Below are 17,512 nucleotides of genomic sequence, written 5' to 3'. Positions count from 1 at the left end.
ACTTAAGCTACTATATTTTAAAATGTTAAGTCATTTCCGATGACAACCATTTTAATCATATACGATGTAGTTCTAGTTTCAAATTTCCCAGAGATATTATGTACATATTTCAATTCGCCAGGAAGAGTTCACCGAATGGAATATATGTAATGACTTGTCCTTTCGTAACATTGTGGACTTTTCAACATAGTTGGATCCAGATTTGGAAAAAAGTATTGTATTTTGCGTTCTCGGGTGAGAGTAATCTAGGTATGGCTACCTCCCAGAAAACTGCTGATGGATGACCCCATCAGTGTCAGTTGAAAATCTCAAATTGTCGGATAACCGCAGTGACTAAGTGGGGACAATATTCGCGGAGGATCAGGTCCTTACAAATAGAATTATAGTCGACCACGGGTTACTTGTCGAGGGTGAAAGAGTATGCTTGACGGATTGTGTCGGGAAAGGGTCTCATGAGTGAGAAAAAATTCCAGAGTCAAGGATTGAACATATTCCGGATCCGAGGACGGCTCCAAATTAAGTTGGTGGTATTATAGTACTCCGAGTCGGCATGTAGGATTCGTCAAATGGAATATAAGTAATGGTTTGTCCTTTCCTAACACCGAAACCTTTTCAGCATAATTGACTTCATATTTGGCGAAAAATCTCTATAGTTAAGCATACTCGGTATTGAGTAATCCTGGGATGGGTGACCTCCTGAGAAGCTGCTGCTGGATGACCGTAACGGTGGCCATTGAAAACCACAAACTGTCAGATGACCGCAGTGTCTAAGTGAGGACATTATCGGTAGCGGGTCAGCCATTACACTTTTCTACATTACGCTTCCAAATGTGAGGCTATTCGTTGCATAAAAATAATAAAATCATGATTAGTTAGTAAGTCAAATCGTTAAGTGCTTAATCTAATAACAATACGCTCTACTAACAATAAACTCTGTTATCCATCATCATTGAATAAAAATAACGTGAAACCATTTATCAAGAAATACGTGAGACGATGCGAAATTACTCACTGGGCACCAATACTTTCCACCGTCATTATAGCCCACTTATATAATTGTTAGCCAATCTAACTGAGTTTGGTACTGCTTTTTTCTTTCAAAAAAAAAGTACTTTGAAAACATATTTATAGCAATATTTTTTCATCCTAGTGTTTAGCAAAGATTTCATAAAGTGTTTTTTATGCAAAACACTTCCAAAATCTATAATTTTAAAAGTGGGGGAGAAGGAGCTTTTAAAAGCTTCAAAAGCAAATGTTATCATTCACCCTAATTTCATATTTTATTTTCCAATTCTACCCCATCTTTTTTTTTTATAACTTACAACAATTATCCTTGATATATATCACCAATTTTTATTCTTTATTTTATTCTTTAAAGATAATTATTTTTTAGTTTCAAGCTACATTTTATGTTATACTTTATGACTGAAATATACTTTAATTTATCAACAATAAATATTAAGAAATTATTGATTTTTAAAAAGTGGTTAAGAAAAATAATACTTTTTAGTAGTAATACTAATTAGTAAATTTAATATTACATATATGTCTGCTTTTGTCATTTTCTCACTAATTATAGCTAAACCTGATATTTTCCCATTAGAATAAATTTTAGCTTTAGTTTATAATGTCCGACCATTCAATTGCTTTTTTTCTACAGATCTCGGTACGTTAGTACATCGGAAACCATTCAATTGTTTTTTACATAGGTCGGCCCAGTAACGTACATTGGAAAAACACTTTATGTAAAGCTCGCAGCAATACCAAACTAATCCTGAGTATAAAAAATATATTTATTATCATCATTAGTAGAATAATTTATATATTATCATTTTTAATTTGACATTTAATAAAATATTGTCATGGAAAATTAATAGAGTATTTATTATGAAGAATTATGGAACCTTAATGACATGATAAATTTTGTCCGTCAGATGCATTTTAAATCCCAATCACAACAATCACTTATGACAAACGATTACATCCCTAACTAGATTTATCTCTTGTAAGGACAAATCTGAACCACCACTTACATAGAAAAAACTATCCAAACTTTGCTTTATATTTTTGATGATAATAATAAGAAAGTGAAGTAACAAAGTATTAGTATTGATTTTTCTTAATGGGATTGCATAAAAAAAACATAAATTCTTCCATTATATGAGTTACCGGAAGATCCATGTCTCTTGTACTTGTTCCTTAAATTAGTGGTTATTTATTTGTGTATAGGGCTCAACCCATGCCATAACTAATATCTACTGATAATATTAAATTAGTGATTCATTCGACCTCCGCCACCGCTTCCACAACCTACTATCGCACCTAACATCTATTGATATTGTTTCTGTTTTTATCAAAATTATTTATCGATAGAAAAACAAATTTATTACTTTAATTAAGATATATATTTATTTATTTATTTATAAAAAGGGGGATTTTACACATTGTTGGTGGGCAAACATTATTTATTATGTTTAATAGATTATTTATTATGAGCAATAAGTGAACAAACATTATTATGAGCAATTAATAAATCATTTATTATCATCAATTAGTGTGAAATACTAATTAGTTAGGTATTTATTATATTTAGTATATTAGATTTCTATTAATGGGTCATTAAATGTTAGTTTTATAGGAGAAATTACAGCTATAGATTTATCAATTGGGAGATGAAATCTTGGCCACCACTTACACGTGCGAGATAAGGGTGTGGTCAGGAGAACTACTACCGTAGATTTATTTTTTTGAGCACAAGTCTGGACCACCACTAGCACAGACTAACTTAGCCAGCTTGTGTTTTGTACTTAAGATTTATATGTTTCTTTGTCTTCCCAAACATTGATACTGCGCACAAATATCCTGTCTTTTATCATCATTACCTGTAGGTACTGTTATAGTGTTCTTAGTTAGTGGCAGGTCCACCCACTAAAGCCCAGTAACGGTAGTTCCATAATTAAAAGAAAAGAGAAAAATGGACCTAATTTTTTAAGCCCAGGTCCTGCACACGTGTGTAAATATTATGTGCATTTTTAGAATTCCCAAAATATCCTTTACTATATATAACAGAAACATAAGCCAGTTTCTCTCCATATTCTTTTTCTTCTCAGATTCAGTTTCTCTCTCTCTCTCCCCCCTCTCCCTCTCCTCTTCTCTACTGATGCGGGATTTAATGAAATCAATTCATTTTCTTCATTCTTTAATTTCTAGTTCTTTGTATTAGGATAAAGCTTGGAAAAGAAGAACATCTTGATCGATTAGTTTGTGATGAAACAGTGTGGTAATATATTTTTAGAACATCTTGATCGATTCAAGAACCCAAATCGATTCTAGCCTTTGGTAAGTTGATTTTCCTTATCAATCTTCTTCTCGTAATGTTTATTCGAAGGTTTCAAGATCTAATCATTAATTAGTTGATGTTTGATTATGTTTTCCAATTTGCACGCATGATTAATCAAGTGTTCCTTCATTTTCATGAAAATAATCCAGATCTAGATCAATAGTTACGTTTTTTATTCATTTCGTTACTAGATCTGATTATACTAGTTTTCTTTTGTTGGGTTTAGGTTTTTTTCAGTTGTTTTTGTGTATGAACTATCAGTACGTATATGATGTACTGACAAAAAACCTAGTTAATTGTTTAGTTTTTGTTTAAATAATTTTTTTTGTTGTTGTTTGATCCAGCAGTAATATATGCATACTGAATAATTACGTTTTTTTATTCATTTTGTTACTAGATATGATTATAATAGTTTTATTTTTCTGGTTTTAGTTTTCTTTTTCGGTTGTTTGTGTATGAACCATCAATACATATATGCTATACTGACAAAAAACCTAATTAATTGTTTATTTTTTGTTTAAATAATGATTTTTGTTGTTTGATCCAACAGTACATATATCGCATACTGGAAATAAGATGCTTTGATTTTATTTTTTTTATTCATAGACTTATCACTTCTTTTGATTTACTTTCCACTGAGACTATAGTTTTACTTCGGCAGGTTATGTTAGCACAGTAATAAATGATAGACCTGGGTGTTTGATGTTAAGATGTCCTGATCCATCTTGTGGGGCTGCTGTTGGTCAAGACTTGATTAATTTACTGGTTTCTGAGGAAGATAAGCAGAAGTACTCTCGTTACATTCTTAGATCTTATGTTGAAGATAACAAAAAGGTAAACTTGCTGACTTATTACTTTTTTCTTTTCCATATGGATGGTAAGCTTGACGACTTATTATTATATTTTTTTGTCATATGGTTGTTATTTACTAAAAGTGTCACATTTACATGTCCTTTGTTCTTCCACATGCGCAAGAGTTAAAAGATACCTCATGTCCCATGTTTTGTTGCTTTATATGCATGGAAAGAACATTGAATATTGGGGCTTAAAGCTGACAATTTAGGTTGAGAGAATTAATAGATCCTATAAAGTGCCGCCACTGGATCTCTAAGTACTCCACAACTTTTGTATCTTTCTGCGATACTTGGCCCTCCATACATTTTTAGTGACCTGTGCATTTTCAGTCTCTTCTTATTTTGGCTAGATATTTATCACTCACGCAATGCTGCTGTTTGATTTTTGATTTCTTCCTTGTGTTGCTCTTTTGTAGACAAAGTGGTGCCCTGCGCCAGGCTGTGATTTTGCTGTTGACTTTGTTGCTGGTAGTTCAAGCTTTGATGTTTCTTGCAACTGCTCATTTAGCTTTTGCTGGAACGTAAGTTTCTTTTGCTGGTGTTTCTGTACCATATTTATTTTAGTGCATAGTTGTTGTTTACCTCACAAGCTATCTGAATTCACTTGAAGTGTACCGAGGAAGCGCATCGACCAGTTGACAGTGTCACTATTGCCAAGTGGATCTTGAAGAATTGTGCCGAGTCTGAAAATATGAATTGGTAAATCCGTTTTGAATCAAATATGAATGTTTCCTTTTTTGCAATAATCTGGTCGTGGTGCTAACATGTTTTTGCTAATTTTTTGTTCAGGATATTAGCCAACTCTAAGCCTTGTCCAAAATGCAAACGACCCATTGAGAAAAATCAGGGGTGTATGCATATTACCTGCACACCTCCTTGTAAATTCGAGTTTTGTTGGTAATTGGTTCATACATGTCAAATAAAATTCTTATATCATGCCTGGTTATAAGCTTCTGCTATACTTATAGTTTCTGTATTTGCATTTGTTTTGAATATGGTATCGTCTCTGGGACTTGGCCATTAACGTTTATTTTCATATGCTTCCAGGCTCTGCCTTGGTGCTTGGTCAGATCACGGAGAAAGGACATGAGGTTTTTATGCGTGCAATCGCTACGAGACATCAAAGCAAGAGGGATTGGTACATTCTATTGCTTTATAGTTTCATAGTAAAATAGACCAAAACTCTTGAAAATTTATTATCCCAAATCCCTGATTGTTTTCTCCTGGTTTTCTTTTATAGTATGATGAGGCGGAGAAGAGAAGAGAAATGGCTAAATTCTTTAGAGAGATATACACATTACTACGAAAGATGTGCGACTAACCAGTCGGTAAGTTTTGTATATCGGATGAGAAAATTGTATTTTTGTACCTAATGTTTTTGATTTAATCCTCTCGTAGGATTTTATCTTTCTTTTGGTTGTATACAAATTCTGTACTTAAGAAAAGAAAAGAAGAAATGACTAGATTTAGTACTGCTGTTTTAGATTGATGCTGAACATCTGACATGCAATTGAGTTTTTAATTTGTGAATCTGCAGTACGTATATGACGTACTGATAGAAACTTCTTTTGATTCTGTTTTGTTCATAGTTTTGCCACTTTTTTTTGTTTGACCCATGAGTACGTGTGCGAAATATTGAAATAGATGGTATCTTCGTTGATGTGTTTTAATATTGTTATATTCTGATCACATTTACAGGTTCCATATGTCCAACGGATACACACTCTATATGTAAGCAGTGCGGCAGATATATACTCAGATTTGTAAGTAGTGCAGCAGATATGTACTCAGATTTATAAAAAGTGCAGCAGATATGTACTCAAATTTTAAGCATGGTGGCAGATATGTACTCAAATTTGTAACACAAATTTAGCAGATATGTACTCAAATTTGTGGTATTTTATATGTTTTAATTAAATTTGGACCTCCCGATAAATAAAATCTCGATTTGGTAGAAGTATGTTATTTCACACATATTTAACCAGTAGGGTATATTAGTCATTTCCATGTTTTCCAAAAACTTTGGACCCTAGGATAAGAATAAAATCCGGTTGGACCCTCCTATAAATAACCTTATGGGCTTAGGACCAAACAAGAAATTTTCCTATATTTGGTTGTTTCCCAAGTCGCACTACCTCCAGAATAAATAATCTAGATATCATCTTCTTGCATGTGCATATAAATTTATCTCACACATCTCATTGATTCACTTCGTCAAAATTACGGAAACATATTGGTAGAACAAAATGCACCCGTCAGAAACGTAGAGAAGTACTGGCGTCTAACAGATTCGATCTTCTTTTATACAGTGAAAAGTTATTATAAATGGTCTAGGCTTAAGGGATGGGCTTGAACCCATGTTGTCTGCCTCCTTGTTGGGAAGCATTTTAGTAACTTTCTGGTAATTAAAAGTAAAAAGTTCATTTTTTTTTTGTAATGAAGTTTTTACTTTTAATTTTTGGAATTTAATTTTGGTTCTGGACAAGGTATTCCAAACACCCAACTCCACCATTGCAGTGGCGGAATTGTAATCTCACGGAGCCACAACAATATTCATTTCATCCGGTAAGAGATTGAATATATATGAGCTCAACACGTTTGTGAGGGCAGAAAATCTCGTCGCCACGTAGATGAAATTGAAAGCCCAAACACCTATGAAGAGTGTTCGTGACAAACACCGGTGAAACATTCCTGGAGCGTTTTTCCCGCTTTCGAGATATCTACCCATTCGACGAGATAAAGACACGTGTAAAGTACTGGCAAAGAATCGACGGTCAAGTTTGAACGAATAGCTAGCCACTAAATGAGCGAGCAGAGAATTCAGTTTGACCGTCAGAAGGTCTACAGTACGATCGACGAGATTTGACTTGGCGAGGTCAAGAGTGAAGGTAACGAGATACAAGAGAAACGACGGGTAATAGGGGATAATGACGAAGATAGAGTGCCCCTCAAAAAATCTATAGTGGGTTCAATAATAACGTGGCGAGCGAGAACTGTGAGCTATCAACCATTATCTGTATTTCGTGTATAAAAGCAAATGAAAACAAAGAATAAAGGGTAGATTTTTTCAGGGTTCATAGCTTATCTGGAGAAAAATAAAAAACAAAAAGTAACTTGTATAGAGCTGAGAACTTTGTAATCCTCAACCATCGTAGTGAAATCACCCCCGTGGATGTATGTTTTAATACCGAACCACGTAAATCGCCTGTCTCATTTATCTCACATAGTTGGCTTAGGATTGTTCTTTGGTGCAACTGTAGGATTTCCTGCAGTTACAACATAATAATGCAAAGCAAAAAATAATGATTGACAATGGATATGACATAAGTTGAGAAGTAGTTGACTAGCATAAGGAGATCAACTATCAGGTGAGATGTGAACAAATTTAGGAAATGCTGGTACAAATTTCTATCTAATGCTCAGTAAGACACAGGGAGACCGTATAACATTTGGTCTCTCACTCATCACCTATATCATGTTCTGTTAGAGCACTGCTCGGTCGAACTCGCAAGCGTTGCTATCTCAAGCTTTTTTGCCAAGTTTAGTTGATCAAAACTATATACCTGATTTCTAGTCTAATTATAGTTATGTCTCGGATTAGGATAGAATGTGTAGTTGAGCTTTAGACTTCGCGGCGTTCACTAATTGAAGACTAAGATCTATTGAGGAGCTTGTAGGAACTTCGTCAACAAAAGGTATGTGGAGACTGCAACTTATCTATCACTCATAAGTCTATTATATTCTATCTTCTGATGAGACTAAGTCGTATAGCTATATAGACTTTTACATTATACACATTTGATATTTCGATCCGAGTTTAACTCTCTTATCTATTTCTTGAAATATATGTTGGAAGCTTTTTGCTTTAGCTATGTTCATCATATTCTTGACGAGTTTAGTTGGAAATAATTTGTTTGTTGGAAACTAAATATAATGTCAAAAGATGATCATGTGAAAATTACCTTGAACATCTTATATGATTTGTATGAGACAGTCATTTGATGTTAGCTTGGGAAGTTTCGTATTGATTATTCGATCACTTGAAAATTACTTGAAGCTAATGGTTTGTGTGACACAACCATTGTAGTTTTCCAAGGATGTTTCAATGATTGAAATGAGAGTTTAGAATGATAAACCCATGTCTGGATACAACACAGTATGCGTACCTAGTATGCCAACTGTATTGAGATGATCCAGGTCTCGAACTCTTGTTTGCGTACCTAGTATGCAAACGGATTTACCTGAGAAGGTCCGGAACTCTTGTTTGCGTACCAAGTATGCGAACGGGTTTACCTGAGTTGGGTCCGGAACAGTTGTTTGCGAACGGCTTGACTATGCCAAGGTCCGGAGCTGCTATTCGCGTACCTGGTTGGCGAACACAGTGGTGAAGTTCTAGAATCGGTCACGTATGATTCTCATACTCATGAACTAAAACATTTGTGATCTAAGGAATGCAATCTTTGCAAATTGTGGCTTAATGTTCATGAATTGATTCTTGTATAAGTACTCTGTACTATTATGAATCAAACCGATTTCGATTCAATTTGTTCATATATATTTCTATGAGACAGTGAACAATTGAACAACTCTATTTGAAACACAATTAGATTCATTTGATTATCTTTCATGATTGATTGATCTTCATATTTGATCTATAAGTGTTAAATGAATATGGTTAAGACAAAAGTGATCATATGGCTAACTTCGGTTAACTGTTATTCAGCCAACTCAATATACACGTTTCGGTACGGTAACCCATATCTAAATGAAAGTATATTTCATTTGTGTGTAACAATCTAAGACCACCTAACGGTGGAGATTGATTGCTTCATTTTTAAGCAGACTTAGCTTGAATCTTAAATCAGGTTTTCATCTAACAGTGAATATCGAATTCTTTGTTACTAAGCTATCTTAGCTTTGATTGAAAGCAACTCTGATTTGAAAGACTATATAAGGGAGAACTCTAGCAACTGGAAAACCTAATCCCCACACTTCTGTGTGTTCCTAGTTGCGTACTAGAGTCGATTCTCCTTTAATCTAGGTTTTTTCTGAAACCATTATAGGTTAACGACTTGAAGACTTCATTGGGATTCGTGAAGCCAGATACAACTATTTTCTCTGTAGTTGTGTATTCTGATCTTACTTGTTCTATCGTATTGAGGTTTATCTTCTCTAAGATTTACTCGAGATTTATCTCCGATAGGTAAGATATAAAAAGTAATCACAACCGTTCTTTATCTCAGACTCTTGTGATTCCGCAATAACTTTTCCTGTTAATCAGTTAGGTTATTGTGAGGTGATTAATATTTCTAGGCTGCTCATCGGGAGTATATAAGACCGGATTATTAGTTGGTTCATGTTCACCTTGATTTTATCAAAATACAGAATAAAACCCGAATAAAGAATAGACATATCTGTGGGAGATAAATTTGTTTATGAGTCTTCGACTTTGGGTCGTAACAACTCTTAGTTGTGGGTGAGATCAGCTAAGGGAATCAAGTGCGGCGTGGTTGTAGAGGCGTAAGGAATGCGACTTTACCTTAATCGGTGTGAACTTGGTTAGTGCTCAACTACATTCTAGTCTGAAGTTAACTTGTAGTAGGCTAGAGTCTGTAGCGGCTTAATACAGTGTGGTGTTCAAACCTTTACTAGGTCTCGAGTTTTTTTTGCATTTGCGGTTTCCTCGTTAACAAAATTTATGGTGTCTGTGTTATTTTTTTCCGCATTATATTTTTATATAATTGAAATATCATAGGTTGTGCGTAGTTCAATCAGTTGATAATCCGACCTTGTTTGTTGGATAGAACTTGATTGACACTTGGGCATTGGTCTTTGGTACCGTCCAAGTTATTTCTCATATCAATCAGGCTCGCAGATTTCTATCTGTTTGATTTGCTGATTGTATTGAGAAAGAGATAAAAACTCTTTGATATAATTCTTGATCGATTTTAAGTTGGTGCTCTCGGAATTACATTGGAGTTTAGTCCATACAGATTGTTGAACGAATTATTGGGTGTGATTGTTATACCCCCGCTTTTTCATGTTCCTTATGTAGTTACTAATAAAATATGCATGTTTTGTTTTTAGTGCACTTGATCATTTTCTTTGTTGAAGTACTTAAAAATGGTATCCAATTCTGAACTCTATTATGTTATCCAATAATGCATAATCCATATAATGATGGAGTCGGTGCATGTAAAATCGAAAATCCTACGTGGAAGAAATATGTATACATTGGGTATAACCTTTATAATCGATCTCAACATATCAATAATATGTGTCTATTATGAAATATTTAAGGAGATGAACCACCTATCCACTAAAGCCATACTAGTTAGGCACTTATTATCCACTAAGTAGGTGTTAGTTTTGTAACTCTTGCAACCTCCATATTTATGGTGTAATTAGTGTTGTAATATTTTTAATGGTGGAAGGCTTGTATAAGACGTCTCTTCCTGACTTGTATTAACACACAAAAAACTAACGAAGTTTTTGTTCTCTCTTATACAACATTGCGCTTGTGTTAGTGTTCTTCGTCAAGGACATTTTCTAGAGGAGGCATAGCTAAGTGACTATCTTTTTATTCACAAATTCAATTTTGAATATTTGTCACCATCTACTGCTTACTAAGAAATGAAATTGTTCCGCACTGAACAAGGAACTTAATGTTGATGGTGGACATCAGACATACAAAGTCTATATTTCCATATCATATTCCACAAGAGAATTGAGAATATATATTCTAATAATAGCTATGGGTACTCTATACTGACTCTATAACCACTCTATAAATATATACATCTAATATATTAGAGCTCACCCGGATGAACTCATAATATTTTATATGTATAACATATATGTATTGTGTAACTGAGTACTCATCGTTGTATCGAATGTGTATCGATTGGCTAGCTCCTAAATTAATTGACCACTAGTATAGAGTAACATGTTCCTCAGAATGTCACTGGCGTTGGTTGCAACTCCTCTACAGATGTTCTCTGAATATACATAATACACGTTCAGAACATAAGCTAGTTATTGAATGGATACCAAAGCTCCTAGATGGACATCCACTAGGTAGAGCAGTATTGAACCTGTCTCAAGTCGCAGAACTTCCATGACCGAATTCTTTGAACTCGTTCTATATACATATCGATGTTCAAATTCTTATTTGAACAATATCAATTTACTATTGCATTCACAGAATCGACATAAAGAGCAAAAGTCAAGCTATTAACTTACTATGACATCACCTCCATGTATACATGAGTGGTCCCCATTAGACATATCTTTGGCGTGATTCATACACAATGTATAACTACCTGTATATATGTGCAAGAAGGCTCACTTTGTAATCCAAGACATATTATTCAGCCTAACTTGATCAATAAGAAATATCTTTTCCCTGTTTCTCTCTCCTACTTTCGTTTAAAACTCAACTGTGATTACCGACCTAGATATTACTTGGTAATTACCAATTTGGACCAAGAACTAAGTAATCTACAGATGAATATCGATAATCATATCAAGTCAGGAGATAGAATCAAACTGCTAACCATGTCATAATCTCGTGTAGTTACGTATTTCCACCGAATAGGAAAATATGCATCTTCAGTTATATTTATAGATGTGTAACAACTTATCTCCATGTTTTCTTCTTTTGCTCTTTCAAAAATCTTAAAAATTGTAATGTTAAAATGTATTTCAGACTTCAATACATATGTTTGTACCCTCTATGTATAAATTAGTCGCAAAGCCCGTGAAAGAAGGTTTCAGGAGTTTCTACACATCTTGCTTCCCAAGTTACTTGATGGACAAGCCTATACAGTTATATAAATACATCAATAACCTAAACACCCAACCACATCTTTCACACCACATCGAGAGTTACGCTTACCTCCCTTCCTATTGGCCGGTGAACAAAACCCTCGCTCCTGATTGGCTGGAAAACAAGTTAGTCCCCTTACATTTCGTGACTGTTAATTTAAATCGAATTGATTCGATCTAATGCTCCAAATTGAGCGGTAGCGTTCACCTTCTTTTTTGGTTGGGTGTAAACGAAACCCTTGATCTTGATTAGTTGAAATTTTAGCAAAATATTTACACCACATTCACATGATTTTAATTAAAATACGGTCCGTCGGATTTGCTACAACTAAAATACTAAAATAGATTTCCAAAGCCGAAAAATATGGAAAAAGGAAAGAAAAAAATTAGTTTCTCTATATAGTTTCTTGGTTACTCATGTATACGTTGAATATCTATATTTGTTTCTTAACACAGGTTCTTGGGTATACTTATAATATGTAGGCTACATTTTTTCAATCCGAAGAAACATACATACATATATATATATAACGACCATAAATAAGCTAACATTGTTTGGAAGTATATAATTTTTATCTAAAGATTTTTACCTGGATCAGATGGATACGGATCTGTGAATTTGGAAAACTTAAGATTTCTTAGATTTCAGTCCTTTTTTAAGCTTCCGCTAATACGTGTGTTGCCTGGAATAAGAAATGTATATATGGTAAATAGGTCATGATAAATACGAGAGTATCCATAGAAACTACACAGGAATTATCTATTCCATATTCTCATCGCATCCTCCTAGCTTGCTCCGATATCGTTACAAGTTTTGCCTTTTTTTTTCGTGTTTTGTTGGTCAGTTTAATATTCATAATTTTTATGTTTCGTTGATTTTATTAGTTTATTATTCATGATGATCCAGAAACCAAAATTTTTTCCAGGGAAAGACATTCACCTGAATGGCAAGTCAATAATTGATGGTTTAAGGAGAGTACCGGTGTTACAGAACCTAACTAATATGCTTCAAAAAAAAGAACCTAAGTAAGACACCAACTTGCTTACAGAAACCGGATTCAGCTGAAAGTGACTAACGAAGTTTCTAATTCCAATGCAATCTTCACCTCCTTTTTTTATATGAGACACGCTGAGAAAAGTTGAAATCTACAAACCATCGAAGGACTTTCTTTGTAGGGGAATAAAGGTGATATGTTATGAGACTTTGTTCTCTTGATGTTGTTTAGTTTTGTAACAGCGCTAATAGTGTTGCACCGTGATCTAGTTGAAAGAACCAAAGGAGAAAAAAAATCAGAAAAAAAATCTTCTTATCCCTTCCTGTCGAGGCAGCTGACGGCAAGAATTAGCTGAGAGAAGGAGAATATACTCATATCAAACGAAAGATACTTGGTGGGAATCCTAGTAAAATATGATTGTAGTTTAAGAATCGAGATAACTAGTATATTGTCTAACTCCTAATGTAGAACATGTTCCAAGTCGTGTTTGTTTTGCTTTTCGCAGCTTCATTTGCGGTTAACAGTAGCAAGCTATTATCGAGAAATCAAATCGTACACATCAATTGTGCCAACATGGATACATCTTTTCACGGCATAGCTAGGTATAAAGCTTATCTACTGCATTTGTTTACATATTGATCAAGTGTCGAAGAGTATGGCTTAGAATAGGTTTTGAATATGTTTTGGTTTTTTGTTTATGTTTCGTTGTTGTGTGGAGATTGTATCGGTGCGATGCATGCCAGTAGAGTTAATGGCCACTGCAGATCACTTATGTACAGTGTTTAAGTAAACTCAAGTAATACGATACACCTTAATTAGTTAATATCTTAAAAAAATACAATTGTGAACACATAAATCACGAAGCCATCCACGTGTTCACAAACAATATTCACATACATTCTAATTCTAAAATTGTACGTCGTATGTGTAAAGGGGATGATAATATCGATTCATCGACTCAAAGCCTTCGAGCTTGTCATTTTCTAGTTGAATATTATCATAAATAATGTTCCTATAAAGGAATAAACAGAGAATCAAGTATAAATGTAAAGCACATGAAGTTCAACGCTGGATGTAAAGTGCTGAAATGTAAATAAGACAAAGATTTACGTGGTCCGGCACTAAGGCCTACATCCACGAGGCTGGTGTTTCACTATGTATTGAATGATTACAAAGATAGTCGAATGACTTTAGAGTATACATAGGGCTGCAGAAGTAGGGGGATTACTTACTCTTCCTATTTCTCTCCCCTATATTCTCCTATAATTGCTCTGGATTGGTCGACCCCTTCTCTCTTAGTGGAGAGGGGTATTTATAGGGTTGGAACGTGGGTCCCACTTCTGAGGTGCCGTTGTAATCTTATCTTCTTGTGCTTTGTGCCCATTACGCAGAGGTCTTCGGCATATGCTGCGGCCTAATCTTGAATACGAAGGGTTATCCTCGCCCACGAGCTGATTGACACGTGTATATCTCTTTGGTATTTAATGCGGGTAGATGGATGTCTGCCCGTGTCAGACAAGTGTCTCTTTGTCTGGTCACATCTGTGTCAGTCAAACTTCCTCTCAGCCGTTGATCTGGGATCTTCCTCGGGATTGGGTGTATTAACACCCAAGGGGTATTATCTGGTGCTCCTCTAAGCCATCGTACCTCTGTGATCTTCTGTCCCTGACCGTCAGATCTGCTGACCGGTGGCATCTTCTGATGAGATGCTTGTTATCATGTTTTGATATCTTGTTTTGCATGCCTTCCACGTGTCTCTTTCTGTACACGTGGTGGATGATGAAAGGTGTACATACAATTTGCCCCTCTTCTTCTCACTTGGGCGTATTTTGCAATTTAGAAGAAGAAAGGTCGTCCTACACGTTTTATCTCTCATGAAATAACTTCCCCTTAAATACGGGCACGTTTCCCACTTTGCATTAACTTTCCCCATAACTGCTCCTTGGTACGAGGGACAGTTATTGTCTTCTCTGGCTTTATAAATAGGAAAGAGAATGTGAAAAAAAACTTTTATCCTCTTCTTGTCAGTGTTCATCCTCTTCTTGTTCTTTAGTCATTTATTATCGTCATTCTTGTGAGGAAGATAACATCATTCAATTTTCTGTCTCTTTCGCTCTCGACTGTTGTTTCCCCTGTATCGCAGACAACTAGCTTTTGATATCTCCGATCCTCCTTTCTTCGACTGTGGTTGGTGCTTGTCGTCCTCTTCTATACAGGTATGTGGTTTTTCATTAGCTGCTCATCATTGATTTATCTATGTATCTACCCGTTTGTTTCCTGCTGCTGTATTCTTGGCTTTGTGATGAAGAACACACATGTCGAAGCATATATGCTTGCCCCTGTTCTTTGTTACAAAGTCTGTGAGTCTGTATCTAAGTATTATCCCTGGAGTTTGGTGGAGTATTTCTGGTTATTTTTAGTTCTTAGGGTTTTTAATGTTTATCCGGATGAAACATCAATTATGGGTTTTTTGATCTTTAGTGATCTCCTCGTATTCTTCTCTAAACTGTTTTTGTGTTTCCTTGTGGATATGTCTGATCGTCCGCGGGCTCCTTACCAAACCCCGTTGTCTAGTCCGCCAAGATCCCCTCCGCGTCGAGATTCTGACAGATCTCCACTTGGGGAAGGTTCTTACAAGTCTTCGCAATCGGATCCTCGGGGTCATAGGGTTTCATCTTCCTCTGGTGCGAAGGTTGTGCCTACTAGGAAAGGGGATGTGCCGAAGGGTCCTTCTGGGTCTAGGTATGTTGTTAACTGTGCCCTTTCTCGTCCTCGTGAAGATTCTAGGAGTACGCAGGCTCCCCCTCGTGATGACTCTAGGAGTACGCGGGCTCCTCCTCCTCGTAATGAAGCATTGGATGTTCCGCCCCTTCGTTCTATGGCTCCTCCTTCAGTGCCTCCGCATAAATCTTTTCCTCCTCCTCCCACGGTTTCTTTCAAAGGGAAGTACTCCAAGGGTACTATGTCGAGAGCTGATCCGTCTAAAAATATTCCTTCTAAAAGGAAAGCTTCGGAATTGAGTCCTACTTGTGATTCCGCAGACGAAGAAGAAACTGTCCCCGTGATACGCAGCATTTCAGTTGGTAAGAAGAAGGCCACTTTCAAGCATATTTATCTTGAGATGTTCAAGGAAAAACATGAGCTTCAAGCTTTTGAGGTTCTCTTCTATGCCCCTGACGATGATATCACTTACGAGCTCCTTGCTAAGTATCAGTTTGACGAGTTTCATCTATTGACTACGGTTGAAGACTTCGAGGCGGGTCTCATGTTGCCCCTATATAAGTCGGGTGACTCCTTTTATTATGACGTGTTGGCTAGTCACGAAGGATCTTCCACAAACACTCATAATCGTTCCGTGTCACAACTATCTGGGAATTATCTTCGTTCACTGAAGGAATGTTACCTGCGAAGCAAGGGAGAGACTATGATGATGACCTGCTATGTTCAAAATCCTGCTGAGAGACAGTGGTACACTCCTCAGAATTTTAACAGTTCCTTTGGGGATTATGTCAACAGTAGAAACCGTAATCCGTGGAGTGTTAGTCTTCGTAATATTGCTGCTCCTCGTGGTGAAATTAGTCTTTTGAGTGAGGTGAGTGATGCCAAGCTGAAGTATGTTCCTGGTACTGAGGGATCTGCTAAACGGAAACTATTTCCTGCTCGTGAAAGGATTAAGTGTGACTATGATTATGAATGGCATGCTACTGTTATTGAGGTAGTTGGTCCTTGGGCTTATGGTTGGATTCCTGGTCCGCGCGGTTGGCGTTCTTCTAGAAACAGCAAGCCTCGTGAAACTCCTCCTGCACGTTATGAAGATTTCTGTCCTTGGCGTCCGAATTTTGCGGGCATGAATTTTCCTTACGCTCTTGATGTCGTTGATGGAGATGAGGAGGAGGGTTCTGGTGCTACCCATCCACCGAAGAGTGCTGCTGCTGCCAAGGTATAGTTTCTTCTTATATTCTCTATTTTATTTGCCCCTTTTTCCTTGCTTGAAGTAATTTTCATTTTTGAAGTGAGTGAAAAAATGAGCCTTTGTGGGGATGTGTACTGGTTTGTAGGTGTCGAAGAAGAAGAAACTTGGACCCAAACAATCTTCTACCGTGGTTACCGGTGAGGCTGAGGTTTATGAGGAGGTTACGAGTCCTGTAAACGAAGGGTATGCTGAGGATGAAGAAATGTCTGATGGAGAAGAGCGTACCGATACTTCTCACCCTAATGACGAAGGTGGTAATGGTGAAGAAGAAGTTGTCCCGGGTGGTGATGGTGAAGAAGAAATTTCCGCGGGTGGTGATAGTGAGTCTGAGGGTAATATTACCGTTGGTGGTACTAGCGGGGGTGGATCTGCCCCTGTTGGCGATAATATTGTTGTTGTGGGTACTCTGCCCGTTATTTCCCCTGAATTTTTTTTTGGTAGGATATATTCCGCGGGGGAATCCTTTGATGTGAATGCTGCCATGGGTCTTGCCGAAGACTTCTCATTGCTTTCCCCAAATGAT

The 17,512-nt window shown here is 36.2% G+C and overlaps 1 long non-coding RNA gene across 1 annotated transcript; it reads left to right on the top strand.

The window, feature by feature from the left end:
• Nucleotides 1-4,586: 4,586 nt before the first annotated feature.
• On the top strand, nt 4,587-5,681 carry LOC113343955. Its single transcript, XR_003357493.1, has 5 exons — nt 4,587-4,715; nt 4,805-4,893; nt 4,984-5,091; nt 5,242-5,332; nt 5,435-5,681. It is a non-coding gene; the product is annotated as an uncharacterized LOC113343955 (long non-coding RNA).
• Nucleotides 5,682-17,512: the final 11,831 nt, after the last annotated feature.

The sequence above is a fragment of the Papaver somniferum genome, unplaced genomic scaffold, assembly GCF_003573695.1.
Source record: "Papaver somniferum cultivar HN1 unplaced genomic scaffold, ASM357369v1 unplaced-scaffold_70, whole genome shotgun sequence".
Lineage (NCBI taxonomy): Eukaryota > Viridiplantae > Streptophyta > Magnoliopsida > Ranunculales > Papaveraceae > Papaver > Papaver somniferum.
Note: the sequence above shows the minus strand (reverse complement) of the source record. Positions and strands in the feature narration are given on the sequence as shown.